This window comes from Urocitellus parryii, chromosome 2 (genome assembly GCF_045843805.1).
Source record: "Urocitellus parryii isolate mUroPar1 chromosome 2, mUroPar1.hap1, whole genome shotgun sequence".
Lineage (NCBI taxonomy): Eukaryota > Metazoa > Chordata > Mammalia > Rodentia > Sciuridae > Urocitellus > Urocitellus parryii.
The window spans coordinates 9834200-9852985 of record NC_135532.1 but is presented as its reverse complement, the minus strand read 5'-3'; the positions used below and the strand labels follow the sequence as shown (position 1 = coordinate 9852985).

At 37.7% G+C, this 18786-nt stretch overlaps 1 protein-coding gene and 1 non-coding gene across 2 annotated transcripts in view; one reads left to right on the top strand and one right to left on the bottom strand.

Annotated features, from left to right (window-relative positions):
* The window catches only part of Itgbl1 (integrin subunit beta like 1), a 217110-nt gene that overhangs the window by 125145 nt on the left and 73179 nt on the right, over nucleotides 1–18786 (top strand). The gene's annotated exons all lie outside the window — the stretch shown is intronic.
* Nucleotides 16217–16319, bottom strand: LOC113190983 (U6 spliceosomal RNA). The gene has a single exon (XR_003301847.2). It is a non-coding gene; the product is annotated as a U6 spliceosomal RNA (small nuclear RNA).

Sequence of the window (18786 nt, the reverse complement as noted above, 5' to 3'; positions counted from 1 at the left end):
TTTTCCATGGATCTATGTGTCTGTTCTTATGCCACTCCTATGCTGTGTTTGTTAGTGTGGCTCTGGGGTACCTTTTGAAGTACTGTGATGCCTTTAGCATTGCTATTTTTGCCCAGAATTGCTTCGGTTATTCTGGGTCATTTGTGAATTCTTATGAATCTTTGGATTAATTTTTCTCGTTCTGTGAAGAATGTAATTTGCACTTTGATGGAGACTTATGGAATTTGTGAATCACTTTCACTACTATGAGCCTTTTAACAATATTAATTCTCCCAACCCATGAATATTGGAGGTATCTCCACCTTCTGGTATCTTCTTCAATGTCTTCCTTCAATGTTTTGTAATTCATTGTAATTATTTTATATCCTTGGTTAGATTTATTCCCAGGTATTTTACTTTTTGTAGCTATTGTGAATGACATTGCTTTCCTGATTTTTTTCTTCGAAAGTTAATTAGTAGTGCATAGAAAGTTAATGATATATTTGTGTTGATTTTTAACCCAGATACTTTGCTTAATTTGCCAATTCTGAGTCTTTTGGTGGATTTCTAGTGTTTTCTAAGTATAGAATCATATCATCTTCAGACAGAGAAAATTTGACTTCCGTCTTTCCTATTTGTATCCCTGTTATTTATTTCTTGTGCCTAATTTCTCTGGCTATCATTTTAGTTAGTATATTGAATAAGTGAGAGTTGACAGCATTATCTTTTTCCTTATCTTAGAAGAAATGTTTCAGTTTTTCTCCTTTCGAGTATAATGTTGGCCATGTTTGTCATATATAGCCTTTATTTTGTTGAGGTATGTTCCTTCTAAATCATATCATGAAGGATGTTGAAGTTAATTAAAGGTTTTTTTCCAGCATCTGTTGAGATGTTCTGTGATTTTTATCCTTGATTTTGTTTTTGTGCTATGTTATGTTTATTTATTTATGTATGTTGAATTATCCTTGCATGCCTGGAATGGAACCAGCTTGATCATGGTGTATGGTTTGTTTAATGTGCTTTGAAATTCAATTTGGAAGGTTTTATTATGACTTGTTAAGTCAAGGATGTTAGTCTTAGTTTCCTTTTCTTTCTTTCTTTCTTTTTTTTTTTTGTTGAATTCTTATCAGGTTTTGTTAGCAGAGAAATACTAGCTTTGTAGAATAAATTTGGAATAGTTTCTTCTCTTTCTATTTTATGTAAGAGTTTGAGAAACATTCATATTAGTTATTACTTTAAAGTCTGTTAAAATTTAAGAGTGAATCCACTTGTACCTGAGGATTCCCTTGTTGAGAGACTGTATTACTTGTCAGTCTTATTGCTTCTTATTGATATGTTTAGTTTTTTAAAAATATATTCTGGAATTAAGTTTGGTAGGTCATATGTGTCTAGAAATTTGTTCATTGCTTCTAGATTTTTCAGTTTATTAGCATATAATTTGTTTTGGTCTTATTTTTCTCTTGGTTAGTTTAGCTAAAGGTTTACCAGTTTATTCTTTCAAATAACCAATTCTTTTTTATATATTTCATATGCTTTTAATTTCCCTTTCATTTTTTTTGCCTTGATCATTATTATTTCTCTCTTTCTACTTATTTTGGGTTTAGTCTGCTCTTGATTTCTAAGACCTTGAGAGGCATCATTTAGTTATATATTTGGTGTCTCTGTTTTTGAAATACAGGTTCTCATAGCTTTGAGATTCCCTCTTAGTTCTGCTTTTACTGTATTTTTTATACACTCTGATGAGTTGTGTTTCCATATTCATTTGATCTTATGGAATTTTCATCCCATTATGTATTTATTCAATGACCCACTATTTGTTCCAAAGTGTATTTTTCAGTTTCCATGTGTTTGTATTATTTCTGTAGCTTCTCTTCTAGGGTCATTCCATTATGTTATGATGAGACGGAAGAAATTATTTCAGTATTTTTTGTTTGCCAAGACTTTTGTGGCCTAATGTATGATATGAACTATTCTGGAAATAGTTCCATGTGCTGATGAAAAGAATATGTATTCTTCAACTGTTGATGGGAATATTCTGTAGATGTCTATTGTGTCCATTTGATTTATTCTATAATTAAACTCTGATGTTCTTTGGTGAGCTTTTGTCTGTATGGTGTATCTATTGGTTAGGGCAGGATTTGAATTCTAATCAATAGTGGGGTATAGGAGTCTCTCTCTCCCTTGTGTCCTGTACATTTTTTTTTTAACTTGAGTGCTCCAAACTTGTATGCATATATAATTATGATACTTTCTTCTTTTTTTTTCATACTGGAGTTTGAACTCAAGGTCTCACACATGATAGGCAAGTGCTCTACCACTGAACTATATCTCCAGCCTTTTTAATTTTATTTTATTTGAGACAGAGTCTTCTTAACTTGCCTTAAACTTGAAATCCTCCTGCCTTAGGCCTCTGATTAGGTGGGATTATAGGCATATGCCACCATTCCCAGCTTTGTTATTTGTTCTTGGTCAATTATTAATATATAATAACCTGTGTTGTAACTTTGAACTGATTGATTTAGTGTCTGTTTTGTCAGATGTGAGTGCAGCTACTCCTGTTGCTTTTGGATTCCATTTGCTTAGAATATCATTTCCTACCTTTTTACTTTCAATCTGCATATGTCTTTGCAGGTGAGATGAGTTTCTTGCAGACATTATATTGTTGGGTCTTGTTTTTCTAATCCAGTTAGTTAATCCATGTCTTTCAATTGGAGAATTAAGACCATCTACATTAAATGTCATTATTGAAAGTTACATACTTGTTCCTGTCATTTTGGTTTTCTTCTGGTGGTTTGAATATTTCGTACCAATTTCTTCCTCTCTTATTAATTTAGAAGTTTGACAGTTTTATGTATTAATAATGATTAATTCTTACTGATTTTTTAAATTGTTTTGTTTTTGCTTATCTACTCTTCTGGTGAGATTTATTCTTTCCCATTCTCTCTTCCTTTTCTGGATGTAGGATTCCTTTAAGTATCTTCTGAAATGTTGGTTTAGTGGTCATCCCTCAGTTTATGCTTAACATTGAAGGTCCTTATTTTTTCATCAAATTAGAAGGATAACTTTAAGGTACAGTAATCTAGGTAGGCAGTTTTTAATTTTTTTAAAGGACTTGAAATACATCATTAAATACTCTCCTAGCCTTTTAGAATTTCTGCTGAAAAGTCAGCTGTCATTCAAATGTGTTTGCCTTTAAATGTGACTTGGCAGTTTATGTTTTTGAGGGCTTATTTTCTGATCATTTCTATTTTGCCTTCTGATTGCCTCCTGTATCTGGATGTCCATGTTTTTTTTTTTTTTCCCAAGAGTTGGGAAATTTACTAAATAGACTTCATAACATCCGTCTGTATCTCATCTCCCTCATGTACTCCAATTATGCATATTTTTGGTCTTTAAATAGTGCCTAATAAATCTTGTATATTCTGTTTACTATTTTATGTCTTTATTATTGTCTGAATGTGATAATTCATCAACATTCTCTTTAAGCCCTGACAATTTTTTTCCTCCACTTGATCTAGTTTATTGGTGATGCTTGTTTATTGGTGATGTAATAAGTTTTTAATATGACGTATTACCATTTTCACTTGCAAGATTTCTGTTTGCCTCTTTTTCAAAGTCTTATTCTCTTCATTTAATTGTTCATTCATATACTTGTCTTCCTTAATTAATTCAGATTTTTTGTATCATTTAGGAATTCATTAAACTTTAAAAAATTATCCTTTTGAATTCTTTGTACAGCATTTCTTCTACTTTGACATCACTGAAATCAGTTACTAGAGAGTTATGAACTTTAGGAGGTTTCATGTTGCCTAATAATATTCTATTCTTCATATAGTCCATGTTTCTCTGTTGAAATTTGTGCATCTGTTAGGATGACTGTCTCTTCCACTTTTATGTGGGGACCTTCTTTTGATGATGTGCCCTTTGATACTAACTTGTTGTGAAATGTTGAGTTTTGTTTCACACTGTCCACTATAGTTTCCCTGTGGCTTCTTTGGCTATGATTAGTGGATTTTGACACAATGCTTAAGGAACAGAGCCTGCGGGAACTGCTTTCTCTGTAGGTCTTGCAAGAGTGGGGTTCCTCTGAATACAGCAGGAATGCTGTAGACAGCAGACTATGTGGGGTGCACCATCTGTGGTTACTGTGCAGTCTGGTCATCACTGTGTGGCTTGGTATATCATGGGAGAAACCTATACAGAGTTCCCTTCTTGTAGATGCAGTGTCCACAACTATTGTGTTGTTCTCTGTGCCATTGCTATATAGGTGGGTGTCACGGAGTGGGGCTTCAGCCTCTACCAGCAGTGCCTAGTTGGGGCTGGTCAGTGGGTGGGCTCTTATCTCACCTATTCTTTAAGTTAATATTGACATTTCTGCCAGGGTTTAAGTTGAGGTAGGTAATAGCTGCAGTAAGGCGAAATTTCTCCAAACTGGGTTGTGAGTGTAACTCAACAGCAGAACACCCACCCAACATGCTTCAAGTTTCAGGTTCCCCATCCCTGCACAGGAGGGAGAAAAACAACAGCAGCAAAACAGAGTAAGACATGAAATAAATACCAAATAAAACAGCAAGCCCAATAACAACAACGACAGAAAAGGGAGGGGTAAAACATAACAGTAACTAAAAATTTAAAAAATAAAATTAAGATGAACGGTAAGGAAAGAAAAAGAACACAAGGAAAAAGGAAATAATAAAAATATTAAAAAGAGGAGAAAAGAGAAAGCAGGAGAAATGCCAAAGTTTTTAAACAGGGAAGAAAAGACCAAATGAATGTTAAAAGTAGAGAGGAACACACACACACACACACACACACACACACAGCAGCAACAGCAGCAGCAATAAGAAATGTATTCATAAAAAAATAAAAATTTCCCCTCTTCCAAAGTGCTAGATGGTGCAGGCAAGACGGGTTCTTTGGCACCTGCGCCAATCAGTGATACTTTCCACGTCTTCCTAGGCTTGGAGCCCTTTGGAGAGCTGGTAGTCATTCACACCCTTCTTTCCTTTGCCTGGCTTGCCAGGAGGCCCAGGGGAGTGGTTGTGGCCTCTTTCCCCAGCACCCCTGCTGGCTTCCAGAAACACCTTGTAAAGGGGAAGCATCCTCTGTTCCCTTCAAGATTGCCTTCCTGTTTCCCACTATGCAGAATTCTCAGGGGGAGTATGTCAGATTCATCTTGCTTAAGGCCCATATATTGCATTATTCCTGAACTGCCAAATAAAACTAAGGTGACGGAGATCCGAATCTTTCCATGAACAAGACAGATACTTTACTTCCTCACATGAGCCTTCTTCTGTCTCCCTGAACCTCAAATCATGCTTGTGTATCTACTGACACAATCTGAGAAAACAAGCACAAATACAAAATTATTTTATTCAAAATTGTTTGTATCAGCAAATTATTAAAATGACAATTGTTTTTAGTAGTCCGGTTATCATTTTCAGGCTCACATTTTCTTGATATTGGAGATATATATATATATATATATATTGAACTATAGCTAGTTGTGATACTGAGTCCTTGCTACCAGGGTGAGCAGTTGAACAGACTGTGACTTAGTCTGGGTCCCACCACTTGCCAGGTGTGGAACTCAGCAAGTTTTAGGCAAAAATGGCGGCAAAATCCTTCTAGGTGATTTTGAACTGAGTTCTGTAAATCTGCATTTCCTCCTTTTCTCCACTCTCTCTGCAGTAAGTGAACTTGACTCTGGGTTCTGACTCATTTGGAACCTAGATTGTCTATCTCCTTTCATGGACTCACACCTGTCATTTCTGGCTCACCTTCACAGTGGACTTGGAGTCTGATTTTGCCTAGCTATGTAGACAAAATGAGAGCCAGCTCCTCCTCGTGGGAGCCATGTGACTCGCCCACGCATGCCTTGAGTCTGCCTTCTACCAAGTGTCTGTTTGGAGAACAGAGTAACGTATTTTCCAGTGTGGCACCCTTTCATCTGGCATCCAATAATTAAGATGGATGAGTTTTGGTTCTCCATAAATATTTATTTCTCATGTGGTGCCTTTTATTTGGAGAAAGGAGGGAAAACAGGATTCTCTGGCTTCCTGTTTAGATTTTTAAATAATTTTAGCCTCTTTGCTGTTTGAAATATTCGTGCCATGTGGATGCTGATAAATAATACCAAATGGTCTGGCATAGTGCAGTAGTGAGACATTTGAGACTTGGAGAGTCCCCAGGATGAAACAGCAACTATTTTGAGGTCATGTATAAAGTCATTTATAAGAATATTAACTGCTTTGCCAGGGTTTCTCCCCAAAGCCCTGTATTGCACAACAGTTAACTGAAGAATGCAGAAATGTTCATGTCAAGAAAATAGAGAGTAGACGATAACCTGAAAAGGTCTTTTACACTGTTGTCTTGGCTTGCTGAGCTGGAAGGTGGGTAGGGTTAATGTTCCTACTGAATTGTGGTTGTAGTGATGAGACAGAATCACAGAACTCCTGCTCCCAAGTGTGGTCTATTATAATTACAAAAGAGACTGTGGCAAAACTCCAGTGGCATAATTTATGCTTGAGCCTAGACACATTCATCTGTATAATTCTATTACATAAAGAGAGAGATCCAGAGGGATTGCAGTCTTCAGGTGGGGCTTATTACTAAATAATATTTTGGAGGTGTGAGAGGTCTACACCAAGGTGTGACAGGACACGTACCTGCTGACATCACCCGGTTCATAGGTGTTACTCCAGCCCCTTGCTTATTTCAGGTCCTGAAAACACTCTTCCCAGGCATGAGTTTCCTTCTTGGCTAGAGAGACTTCATCAGGCTGCCAATATTTTGCCTTCCCTCTCAGCCTTATCTAGTCAACCAGTTTCCATTTGTGGAGCTGGATACCACAGAAGGGGCAGGAATGGCCACTAGACATCATGACATCCTCCTAGAGCAGACGTTCTCCTACCACTTATTGCGTGACCTGAAAAGGTTTGTTTTGTTTTGTTTTTAGCTTTTGGGGCCCTCATTTTATTATCTGTAAAAATGATACTATAATAACTTGTTTCCTCTAAGGTATTGTAAGGAATAATTCAGACACATATGTGAAATTTCTTTCTTAACTTTAAAATAACATAGATTACAAGGGATTGCAAGAATTTAAGAGGATGGCATATCAGTGATCTCTAAGACATAGAATTTAATAGTAAAACCCACGATTAAAATTCCTTTAATCATTCACCTAATCCACATGTGTCTGTTAGGGGTCCTGCAATGTACATAGAGCCACCTGAGGTGCTGTGGATGGGCTGACAAACAAGGGAACCACTGTCATTGAGCTTCTCATTGAAGCAAATTGAGACACTATGATAGAGTGGCCATGGTGGCATTGGGTTGCCTTAGGTATGGTGGTCAAGGAACTTTCCTGAGGAGCCCGTTCTTGGCCAGATTTGAATATTGGAAGGGGTCAAATGAGAACTGAGGGAAGATAGCCAGAGGAAATAGAAACAAAGTAATTTATACAATCTTAGACTCAAGTAATGAGGATTTTCTAAAAGAGATCTAAGTCAAGTGGCTTTTTTCCTTAAAGAGTTCATAGAGGAAGCAAGGACACTTAGATCTTGCAGAAGTATTTTTAAAAAACGAGTGCCCAGTTATCTCCTGATTTGATTTGTCTGCTAGGTAACCTAAGCATCGGGGATTTAAAAGCTTGCTGGGTGATTCCACTGTGGGGTCCCATTAAGAACCACCATTCTGCAGGGTTGTTTAGCAGGTTTAGTCCAGTCGCAGAAGGATGGGCACTTTAGTTTTTGCCCTATTACCCACTGAGCAAATGAGGCTTAAAGGACTGCTTAAAAGTTGTACAAGACTTGGTATTGTGTGGGGCTTTTGTCCCTTGCTCTACTGAATAGGCAGGGAAAGGCTAAAGCAGGGTAAATATGGCAGGGTGGGTGGGGGAGCCAGCAGAGGGGAGCCTTGAACAGGGAACGTTCTTAGGCACCTTCTAACACTGACCACATTCAGGACTAAGATTTTTTTTTTAAGTGAATGATAATTGGACTGAAATAGATTGTAAAGGAGGCTAGAAAATAAAGAAATACATTTTGAGTTTTCACTATAGGAATTTTAGGACCGAAGGATAATATGGAGGGACATACTTCACTATTCCTTCTCTGGAGCAGCCATGATAACATTAAATAGTAAAATGCTGTTTGGCTCTGTTACCACAAAAGCACTCCTTAACTGGCTTCCATGTTGTCTTTTGTTTAACATGCCATCTTGTGTTTTGAGGAGGCTCCTGCCCCACGATTATGTTTTTCCTTATGAATAGAACTAAGATTTTTGTGGATGAGTCAGAGTTAAGATCAACTTGAACACATTTTCCATTATTAATCAAAGAACTGACCAACAGATTTGAATTATTTCCCTAGGATCTCTTCTCTGCCCAGGACTTCCGTTTGATTGGCTGCTTAACTGAGGACTTATCTGCTTTTTAACCATGTTTTTGATTGTGCTTTTGTAGGCACTGGAAGATGGGATCGTGCTGAGAAGTGGCACCATGCTCAGGGGAGCAGTTAGCCTATTTAAGGATAGCATTAAATCTCAGCACATTGTCCAGAGGCTGCTCAGGATCGATGCTAGGAAATGTCCTAGGAAAGTCGTGCCTGTCCTCAGATGCCCTTCCAGAAACCAGCCTAGGAGCCCTATCTTCCTTAGCTGCAGCAGTTTTTGGTCCACAACTGAGGCACGCCTGCCCCACTCCCTAGGAGAGATTCCTAGGGCTGCTGAAGCAAGTAACCATAGATTTGGTAACCTAAACAGCAGGAATTCATTCTTCCATGGTTTTGGAGATCCTAAGTCTAAAATCAAGGTGTCGGGAGGGCCACGGTCCTTCCAAAGGGTCTAGAGAAGGCTTCCTTCCTGGTCTTCTCTGATTTTTGGAGGCTCCTGTGTGCCAGCCTCCAACTCTCTTTACCTGGTTGTCTTCCCCACCCCTCTCTTTGTCCAAATCTCTTTCTTTAGGCCCACCCTAAATCCATGGTAACCCATCTCCAAGGCCTTAACTAAGTTCATCTGCAGAGACCCTGTTTCCAAACTGGATGACACTCTGATGTTGTGGAAAGGCATGATTTTGGGGGAGATATTTTTCAAGAACCCATTATACCCTCTTAGTGGAAATCAGCTCTGCCTCCACCTAAGGCATTTGTTCAGAGAGTAAGCCTCTGTGCTGTGCTGTGCATTGCTGTGGTCTCAATGATTGTCCCCCTCCCTGCACCGTTAGCATGTGGAAGCCTCACCCTAAGGTGAGGATAGTAGAGAAGGGACCTTTGGGAAGTGGTCTGGTCATAAGGATTGAGTCCTTGTGAATAGATTAGTGTCCTTAAAATAAGAGGCCCCAGAGAGCTAGCTTGGTGCTTCTACCACATGAAGACCCAGCAGGAAGGTGCTGTCCGGGAGCCAGGAAGCAGGCTTTGTTTTGCCAGTGCCTTGATCTTGGGATTTTCAAGCTCCCAAACAGTGAGAAATAAATGTCTGTGGCTTATAAGCCACCCCGTCTATGGTATCTTTTTAAATAGTAGCTCAAATTGACAAAGCAATTGTCAAAGTTGATATAGGCACAGCATAGAAGGAATCTCTCTCTCTCTCTCTCTCTCTCTCTCTCTCTCTCTCTTTCTCTCTCACACACACACACATGCACACACACACACATACACACACACACACACACACACACACACACACACTACTCTTTACAGTGGTCTGAAGGAGGGAAGACTTCTAGGCTCTGGGAGAAAAAGGAGAGTGACCTTCCTCTGGGGAATTGAGACACTGAGTTAGGGAGATCCTGTGGGCCCAGGGATTTGCTTTTGGAAAAAAAAGAAAAGATAATTTTCATGACAGAAAATCATGTCAGAAGCACAGAAGGATAAAAGAATATAGTGTATCTGCTAGGTAATTGTTTCATCCCAGTATGTGCCATATCTGAGATGGGAGAGAGAATCTGTATTTTTAGATAGGTCTCCAGTGTGATTATGAAGGATTTGGTGTAAATGCTGGGGGAATAGCTGTTTCATAAAAATATCCTTCCATGCCCCTTGATTGCTCAGGACCTTCATATCTGCTTTCAACCTTTATAGTGTTCCTTCAGCTAATCTCTGATGTGGTTCCTGAATCAGAATAATTTGAATTGTGATAAGGAATCTTTGTAATGCTGTATTAGGAATTCTTATCCTGGAACTGGTACAACATAGGTGGTTGGGTAACAGCCAATTAGAACCTCTTTAAAATGGCATGAATTGATGTATTTTTAAGTACTTTTATGAAGAGTCCACAACTTCTTTGGACAGATTCTAAAAGACCCTGTAATATCAATAAAAGGTGGCAATGATTTAGAAACCACTGCATAAAATCTAAGATTTTAGCTTTCTATTTTGCTATTTAAAAAAAAAAAGCATTCATAAGATTCAATTTTGAAATGCACAATGGACCAAACCCCAAGTCATATTATTCTACATCATGATAACTTGTCACTAAAGTGTTTTGTTAGAGTAAATGGAAACCCAAGCAAAGTTCAAGCTGAAGAGGAAAAAATCCCTTTCTCATTTTATTCTCAGAAACGAAGTACCTTTGTTCTATAATGCTTTTGGATTTAGTTTCTACCCAGGAGAGGAGTCTCCACTCTGGTTAATGAATGGTTAGGGACAGAATGCTTTTACGTTTATAACCTGGCATTCTAGAAATAACAGGAATACAGGAATGAAGGGAAGAAGTATAATTTGTATGTTAATCAAGTTTTACTTGGAACTGTCTTGAGAAGATCCATCTCATTATGCAAAAATAAGGCCTTTATTAACAAATATAAAGTTTAATAAAGAAATATAATTGGTGCTTTACAATTTCTATATGCCTAGAAAACTAGACAGTCTATAAACTTATTTCTAATCAACACTTAATCATATTATTGTTTTAACTTTGGATAATGAATGTCCATGTGAATCTTGGGATTAGGGCCAAATTATTGAAGAAATTTTCATCAGTGTGATAGAGCACATAACCTTAGAAAACAGTGTTGCAAATGAATGAACAGATCACTAAGGAGCAGTAATAGATGGTTATTGTTACTGGATGATTCAGAGCCAACCTCGTAGGTTTGTTCTTATTTTTTCATTGTATATCCTTTCACTTTCTCATTCATTCAATGCATGATAACATTGGCAGTATAAGATGACACTACTACTTAGTGAAATGACTTGGGTAGCTATTATTTTACCTCTCTGTATGTGCAGCTTATAACCTCTGCTTGAATTGAAGGACTTTGTTTCTATGCTACAAACTGGCTATGGTGAGGGGAATGACATTTCGTGAGAATATTTGCTATTACTTGTCCTATATAGGCAATGAATTTGGAAAGTGTTCAAGAGAACATTGTTGATGTCTCCTATAGGACCCTACTGCAGGTAATAAGTCATCATTGGGACCAGATCACACTTACCAGCAAGCCCAGTTGTTCTGTTCCTGTGACCTGATGGGACTCTGCTTTCTTAATTATGTTCTTAATTCATTTGTCATTAATTACAGCACTGAGCATATAACAAAATTCAGCAGCATCTATTTTGGTTAAGAGTCTTTTTGGATGGAAATGGCAAGATCCCAATTCAAACATCCAGAAACAAGCAAATAATTTATGTGCTCACAAAGCAAGAAGGACGGGGTAAAAGTGACTTTTGTAATGAAAGGTAAAGGAATTTAAACAACCTATTCCTTCTCTTTGTCATACACACACACACACACACACACATGCATACACATGCACACAGTAGTGCCCAGCACACACATTTCTTCTTCCATCTACCTTTTAATATTTACTGTGCCTTCTGCAGATGGGTGTATTTTCAGGAGGACATGAAACTTAACATCCTATAAGTTTGCATTTTCACTGTTTCCTGGCCCAGGCTCTTCCCTGGAAGCTTAAAGAAAACTCTGCCTGACATAGCTTGAGCCAAGTGATCACCTTTGAACCAGTATCTGTGCCCAACAGGGGAATGATGGAGTACTACGCTTAGTCCCTTGGGGTCAAAGCCAGAGGGGTGAGATGTGAAATTGTAAGTCTTCAAAGAGCAGACAGTTTTTACTGAGAAACACTGTATTTAGGTTGGTATTGATCTTGAGGATCTTTGATTACATGTAGTCTTCTTGGTGTAGGACAGATGATATATTACTTATTTTTAGATTTATAATCAAAGGTCAGAATCTCAAGACTAAGCAATTCTTAGCGATTGTGGTAGACAGAATGAGGTACCCCTAAAGACATGCATGTCTGAATCCCCAGAACCTGTGAATACATTAGATTGCATGCAAAGAGGAACTGATTGTTAATTAGGTTATACTGGATTATTTGGGCGAACCCAATGTAATCACAAGAGTACTTGTACATAAAAAAAGACAGAAAAATAATAATCAGAGTGACTCCTCATGAGAGCCTCAGCCTGCCATTGCTGACTTTGAAGATGGAGAAGGAAGCCGATATCCAAGTAAGGCCAGCAGCTTCTAGAACCTTGAAAAAGCCACAAAAAGATAAACTTCCAGAGCTTCCAAAAGGAGCACAGTCTGCGGGCACCTTGATGTTAGAGCCCAAGGAGACCAGTTTATGATCTGTAAGCTAATAAATTTGTGTGGGTTTAGCTGCACAATTGTAGTAATTTGTTATAGCAGCAGTAGGAAACTAATACAGTAATCTTAGGAATTAGTCTTCATCATCATCACCAGAAAATACATCAGAATCTGTTTCTGAGTGACTCATGTACTCCTTGTGTTTTTCAAAAGGCTTCTTACACACAGTCTGAAAAAGATAATGTTAAAAAGATTATTTATTTTACTGGTAGTATTTCAATTTTACTGGTAGTATTTCAAATACAGGCATAAACAAAGAGATTAACACAGGCAAATTTGTTTCTTACATTTTTAAAATTAGTGGAACGTATTCTTTATTTTTCGTACCAGGAATTGAACCCAGGAGTGCTTAAACACTGAGTCACATCCCCAATCTGTTTTTTTTTTTTGTTGTTGTTTGGGTTTTGTTTATGTTTTTGTTTTTGTTTTGACAGGGTCTTGCTAAGTTGCTTAGGGCCTCAGTAAGTTGCAGAGGCTGGCTTTCAACTTCTGATCCACCCAACTCAGCCTCCTGAGCCACTGTGATTACAGGCATGTGCCCCCCGTCTGGTGGAAATTTGTTTTTAAACACAACTTTATACCTTCTTTTTTGCACTTATTTAAGATCTTATAATTTATTCCATATTGTAATGTAGTCTTGATACATTGTATTTAACTAGTTCATACTATATTAAGATATTTTGACCAAGCATAATATGCCTCATTATTCCATCATTTAATCCATTATTCTATTTAAATGGCTCATGAACATAATTATAAGATTTTTTTTATTGATTGTTCCAAATATTACAGAGCTCTTGATAAATCATCTTTCATACATTTGACTCTATTGGGTTTTGAACTCCCATAATTATAAGATTTAAACTTTATTGCCTGAATTTTTTTCATGTTTCTACAATGTAATTCTATATTGCACATATATGGGTGAACATCTTTATCTAAAATAGATATGTAGATTCATATGTTGTAGGGCCTACATTTTGGGGATTCTTTTTCATAAAATGAATTAAAAATATAAGTACAGTATTAGGTAATGTGTGGGGCTGCGGTTGTGGCTCAGTGGTCGAGTACTCACCTAGCACATGTGAGGCTCTGGGTTTAATCCTCAGTACCACATAAAGATAAATGAATAAATGAAGGTATAAAAAATTAGGTAATGTGAATACTAATATTAGGTTGAAAAATCAATCAGTACAAATTGCATGTTTTAAAAGCAAATACCATGAGCATCAGAAGATCCAGAATATGATATAGTTATAATTTTATGAATTTGTTGTCTTTAGCTCTATATACTTCAAACTTATTTCTTCTCACCTCCTCAGATGTGTGTTGGGAATGGTAGAGTGCATAGAGTTTCATGACTTGATCTTTGGTCTTGTGTTGTCATTACCCAAAAGGACCAGAGGAATGTTCCCAGAGCCTTTCCTATGGCCTGAGAAGACATGGAAGAGACTAGAAGCTCTCCTAATATCAAAACAGATATATCTTCTATTCAACTTCCCTTTTTTTCAAAAGTACTTGGAGCCATTCCAATGCCATTTGGTATGAGCCCAAGGTAGAAGTTGGAATAGAAAGAGAGCACAGACTGGATCAATTTGGTAAAATATTCTTACATTTCAAAATATATGTCACCTACTCTAGGGTCTTCCCCAGAGCTGTGGAAGTGACCCCCACAAGTGAAGAAATCTGAAGGTCAATTGCTCTTAGCTCCATGGTTTATGTGCCTCTGTGTCTTTAGTGACTGGTAATGAAGAACTGCACCTGGTGTGTACCCAAAGTAGAGAACAGTGAATTTCTACATCCTGCTGTTGACCTTCAATGGAATGATGAGCAAATCCTTCATGAGGTGGAACAGGAGAAGTGGCTCAGACCTTTTCTATTTTGCTATAGAAGGTGAAGCCTATCTGTACCTGTTTATGACAGTCCCTTGAAGGACTGTTGACCTTTGCATCCAGGCACCCTGGTGATGTGAGTATCATACGCGGTTTTCTGAGCTCTCAACAGGGAAGCATCTCTAGATGCATAGCTTTGTACAGGTGGGTGCCTCCACCAAGGCAGCATTCTGCCCCCTCCTTGAGTATGTGTGGAGTGAGATTTATGTTGCGTTATCAGTTTCCAGATACATTTTTTGTTAAAATTGGGACGTGGGTAGCCTGGGGCCTCAGTGTTTCTATCTTTGTTTATTTGTTATACAGAATTTCCCTTCTCACATGAACTCCTTGAAGACATTTCAGCAGAATGAAATCATGACCTCATGCTTAGTTTCACAGTCCACGAAAAGCTAGATTTTTGGTTATAAAAGTTCAGAGTTAGAGCCCTCCAGACTATCTTTTCCTTACTTAAAAAAGGGATAAGGAAGCTGATCCACCCCAGATGGATGCTAAGCCTGAAATGAGCTTTGCATACTTACTGAAAAGAGTTCCCACACTTTAGTGTCTTTATTCTACCTTTTAAGATACTCTTGTCCACCTCTTCACAAGACATCGGAAGCAGGAGAATTCTAGTCTTAATGCATTGAAATGAAGATAATGCAAAAAGAAAGTTTTTTTTTTCAAAAATTTTTACTCTGTAAGACTCCTCTTGGGAAAAGGTAGACCTTTATCTGAGTCAAAAGGGAATAAGTGTGTCGGCAATGACAAATGAAGGCTTTGAAGGGATAATTGAAGTAAGGAAGTGGAAAAGTTTGGTGGATTATCCCCAAAGCCTGGATCAGACAAGGACATAAGCCAGGGGCGGCACAAACCTAGTGAGGATGTGCACCCTCACATTCAGGGCTGAGCCTGCTGGGGAGCAGAGTCAGAAGAAGAAACAGGAAGAAATGTTTCAGTGCTTCTGCTGCAATGGTGTGTAATCAAGCAGCTAGAGAGTGTGTCTTCTACTTCTTAAGGTTTCCTTTGCCTGCACATTGTCCATGTATGTGCTGGAGGCCTGTGTGTTATCCACCATGTACAAACATCTGTCCGTATGATTAAATTCCTGTCTTATGCACTGCTGTTAATACTAAATTGAAGATTTTAAAAAAGTATAGTAGGCGACATTTAATGAGTACTTACTCAGTGCTAGGCTCTGTGCTAGGTGCTTGATAAGTCCCATTTAATACTCTCTCCAGCCTCGTGGTGGCTTCATGACCATCCAAGTTAGCTAATAACAACATCTGTCTGTTTGTCTGTCTATATAAATCCCATCATTGCTGTTTCCATCAGTGCCACTCCAGTCCAGGTCCTGAGTGTGCCCTTCTCTCTGCCCAGCATGTCCACTGTCAAACCTCACATGTAGGTATGGTCACATTCTCTTCCACACTGCAACGGAATCTCTGCACACTTTTACACACATATCACATTTCTATAATTATTTGCTTATGTTGAGCTCTCTTACCATTATCTCCATGAGTAGTGATTTTATTTTATTTCACTTTGTATTTTGAGAGTTTAGAATGTGGCAGTTGCTTGGCAATTGGTATTAAGTAAATGACAACCTGGGTGTCCTTTTTTGTTTGTTTGTTTGTTTCATTTCCCAGTGATATTTATTGGATAGCAAAATCATAACTATATCTTGAAAAGGTAGCTTGGAACTCTTAATTTCTGCTTTCCTCTTTTTTTATTTTATTTTGAGAATCTTGTTGAAAAATATGGAATGTTTCACGAATTTCTGTGTCCTCCTTGTGCAGGGGCCATGCTAATCTTCTCTGTATTGTTCCAATTTTAGTGTGTGTGCTGCGGAAGCAACCACAACCTGGGTGTCCTTTTAAATAAATGATCAAGTATGCCAAGAACTGATCATGTTATGGGTTTTCATGTAGTTGGAGATCTATTCGTGAAAAAATCTACAGTTCATTTAACACAGGGCTTCATCCTTAGATCTAGATCTAGGCTCTGTAACTGTGAATGGAAGGGAGAAAGAAAATTTGTGTGTGTGTGTGTGTGTGTGTGTGTGTGTGTTTTCTGGAACTTGTGCTCTAATGCCAAAGTCAATTACAGATGATATAGACATTTTTTTTTTATTATTTATGTTTCTCTTCTCCAATTGAGAATAGATTGTATTTACATTTTGCAAAGAGATGAACAAAATTTTAATTTATTAATAATGTGTAAATTTCATAAATCACTGACGGTTGTTAATGCTAACATTATTAAAATGGATATAACATCTCCATTTAAATTGGATGCTTTTATCTTTCCTATTAAAATAATTCACCACCCACAAGTTTTTAAAAAATTAAAAATTAATGTGATAATTCAGTCTATTGTTTATTAATTCAGTTTGATCCTGTGATCAAACTAAATTGATGAATGAGCTAATATTAAGTATATGATCGCCTCCTTGTAAGAAATTTTCAGAGGTTACCTGTTAAATTATTCTAGGGTATAGTGTTTTTCTAAAAAGTAAAAATAGAATGTGAAATGAAATCAAGTCTCATATTTTTGTATATTGATATTAGTTTATCACCTTGCCTCACTACCTGATGTATAGTTCTCTTTTATTTCTAATTCTATGTAGAAAAATATGATTCCATTATTTTTATAAAACGTATATGAATATCGTTACTCTTTCATGTATGGTTCCCATACAGATTCCTGACAGAAGATTCTATAAAATTATGAAACCCAGGTCTCCTGCTTTCACCTGCGAACAGAGACTGAGCTCATCCATGGGTCACTGTAGTTCCAAAGATGTAAAGGAATCACTTCTGATCACACTTAGCTTTCATTCACATGGATTTAAAAGGAGATGCATGGTTTAAACATGGACAAGTAACACAGAAACTTTCTCCTTCACATTGAGTGAGATAATCAGTTCAGCTTTCTGGGCCTATTTCAAATCTTATTTTTAAATCTCCTATTGCATAAAACAACTAAAGCAAAAAATTCTGTAAGCATTTCATTATTCAGGCTAAAAGCCTCCCGCCATCCATTTGAAATAGCAATGTACACAGTTCCCTGTAGTGATTTGCACAGGGTGACCTTGAACCCAGGGTTCCTGGAGAGATCCTGGAGAGGTTGCTTGAAGAGTGAGAAGAATCTAGGCCCATGGGGATTTAGCCACCCTGACCCCTTTTTACTACAAGTAAATTTCACTTACATATAGTTTATTGAACAAGAATATTTTCATGATCTCATTTGCAACCAAATGTTTCTGCTGGATTCTTCTGTTTGGCCAAAAGTAAAAGCCTTCTCTTTAGAGCAAATGCCATCACATTCTGAGTCACATCTCCTTGCTAACCACTCCTCTCTAGATAAACATTGTGATTCTATGCTCCAGTAACTGCAACTCTTTTATTTTCCAAGCTCTTTCAGTGTTCACCTGAAAACATTTTTAAAAATCTGTAGCTTCACAGGAAAGGAAGTTATTGCCCATGGAAGAGAGTTGGGACAGAGCTCATAATATAGATTTACCTGGAGCTGGTCATGGATTGAGACCAAAGGAAAGTGAGGTTGGATAAATGAGGAGGGAGGGAGAAGAATCCCTTGGACACTGATGCTTTTCTTCGCCCAGTCCTCGCCTTGTTCATATTCCCCCTGCATCTTATTCTGTGAAAAGAGATTTTATTGAGAGTCAGGAGAGCTCAGCATCAGAGATTTCCTTTACCTTCAAATTCTTGTCCCCAATGCTGGTTGGAGTCACCCAGATTCCTCTTTTGGGTAGGTATTGGAAGGCAGGTAGACCTTCCCTGTTTGTAGGCTGCAAATACACAGTAGTTCTGGTGACAATGGGTTATCAGTTATCTCCAATTTTTTAGGGGTAGAAGAAGATATTTTTTACTGTAATAAAAGGCAATCAGTAAATCCTACCACCTACCAGATTAAAAGAGGTTTGGCTGGTACAGTATTCCACAGAGAGAAAGAGCAGGTAATTATTCCGGGATAATGCTTCTGAAACACAATATTGTCAGTGTGTATTGGTCCCCTGCTAGTAGATGGATGCAGTGGCGAAGGCAGCGTATTTATTTTTAAACCAGGAGACTTCTGGTGATGCAGTTACAGCCTTGTGATCACCTTTCTAGTTTTACCAAGTGGAAGGTTGTAGATGTAGTCATCCTTCCTGATGGGGGCATGGTGTCTCAAAGTGGCAGAAATGAGCCCAGTGACAATGGTCTGGCTGTATACAGATTAATTTAGTAAACACTTTTGACACAGAGTTTAGTCATTGAAGAGCTGCTTAGTGCTATAAATGATGGATTTTTGATGATACACC